Here is a 2,239-nt window from a genome sequence, read left to right as displayed (position 1 = left end):
TAAAAAGAGAATTTTCTCGAAAATTTTCTATAAAAAGAGAATTTTCTCGAAAATTTTCTATAAAAAGAGAATTTTCTCGAAAATTTTCTATAAAAAGAGAATTTTCTATAAAAAGAGATCTTTTTTTAACATTTCTATAAAGTGACATCTTTTAAAAAAAAGTACTAAAAAAATAGAAGTTTTCTTAAATTTTTTCCGAAAATGTTCTAAAAAGAAACAAATTTGGAGAAAATTTTCGAAAAAAGGGAGTTTTCTTTAAATTTTCTTTCAATGCAGAATTTTTTGAAAATTTTCTTTGAAAAGAGAATTTTCATAAAATTTTCTTTAAAAAGAGAAGTTTTCAGACAATTTACAGTAAAAAGGAAAGTTTTTTCTATAAAAAGCGAAATTTTTGAAAAAATTTTCTGAAATTTTCTATAAATAAACAAAAATTTTGAAACATTTTCTATAAAAAAAGGAATTTATAAAAAATTTGTATTATTTTACAAAAATTTGATATAAAAGAAAAATTTTTTTAAAGAAAAACTGTTAAAAAAAACACAATATTTTCTGTTAATAATTTTAAAAACTCTGTTAACAAATTAAATTTATAACAAAAATCCTAATTTAAACGAAAAATAAAGAAAAATCATAATAATTAATAAAAGCAACATAAAATTTGTATAAAAAACAACAACTGCTTCAAAAACTCACTTTTTCATATAAATAAATATTTTATAAAAGAAAATCGCTCACTGCTTAATTTTAGACACTTAAAAATAAATAATAAAAAATAAAATAAATAAAAAAACTCTCGTATAGAAAGAAAGTATTTTAATTAAATTACATTTATTTATGTTGTATGCGTTCTTTTTTGTGTATGTTTGTTTATTAGTTTGTGTTTTTTTAATAATAAATAATAACAAGTAACATTTTCTATAGTGCTAAAATATTAAAATAAAGTTTGACTTTAGTTTAAAAACTTTTATCTAGTTATTTTTGTTTTTTTTTTCTTTTCTTATAATAAATGTATCTTATAAAAATTTTTTCTCTAAATTAGAAGTTATTTTAAAAGCTAATTTTTCATCCTTTACAAAAAGCATTTAACGTTTTTTTTTTATTTAATTATAAACACAAAATGTCTAATTATTAAACTAAATGTTTAGCTAAAATAAAACGAAACTCTAAGTTATTAAATTTTGTTTAAACATAAAATAAAAAAAAAAATCTTTTAATTTGTTGCATAAAATCATTAAAGAAAAAAATTCAAAATTTTTTTTTATATATTATTAAAAAAATAACTATAAATTATTTTAATAATTAAATGTATTTTTATTAACTTTTCTTTAAAATGTGTTTAAATTGTATTTTAAAAACTTTTTTATTAAAACTTTTAACTATAATTGTATAATTTTTTTCTATTAATCAATTAAAAATAAAAAAATCTATATAAAAAAAGCCATTTGTATAAATATAAGTGATAAATATTTACAAAAAAATCACAATTTTTGTTCATTTATATTATTATAAAAAAATAAATAAAAAAACAAATCCTTCATTAAAGTAAAATTAATTGGAAAAAAAACATCATTTAAGCAAAAATAAAATTAATAAATATATATGTAATTGCAAATGAAAAAACAACAAAAGAAAAAAAATCCGTAAATATTTTAATTATTAAGCCCTTACACTATATACACACACACACTCACACCCCACTCCTCCCCATAAAATCCTAAATCCATATAACATTTATAAAAATAATAAAGAAAACATAAACCCCCATCCCTCCCCCACACACTTACATTTATATTAAAATAATAAAATGAAACAAGAAAAAAAATTATAAATACAACATAAAATAAATTAATAAAAGAAAAACATGAAAATAAAATGAAAAACAAACAACAAAGATGAAGAATGAATTAAATTTTGAAATAAATAAAAAAAATACAATTTATATATATCTAAAAATAATAAAGGACATTTTTTTATAAAAAAAACGAGGAATAACAAATTATTTAAAATATTATGATATGTTTAGGATTGTAGAGCTTTCAATTCTGTGATAATTATTTTGATCGGTTGGTTTTAACTTTTTCGGAATCCTAATAAGATTTATATTGAGTCAGCGAACACGAGGTAGTTTTTTCAGGTTAGATAGATAGATAGATAGATAGATAGATAGATAGATAGATAGATAGATAGATAGATAGATAGATAGATAGATAGATAGATAGATAGATAGATAGATAGATAG

The sequence above is a fragment of the Lucilia cuprina genome, chromosome 5, assembly GCF_022045245.1.
Source record: "Lucilia cuprina isolate Lc7/37 chromosome 5, ASM2204524v1, whole genome shotgun sequence".
Lineage (NCBI taxonomy): Eukaryota > Metazoa > Arthropoda > Insecta > Diptera > Calliphoridae > Lucilia > Lucilia cuprina.
The sequence above is the reverse complement of the archived record's forward strand: the minus strand, read 5'-3'. Positions refer to the sequence as shown.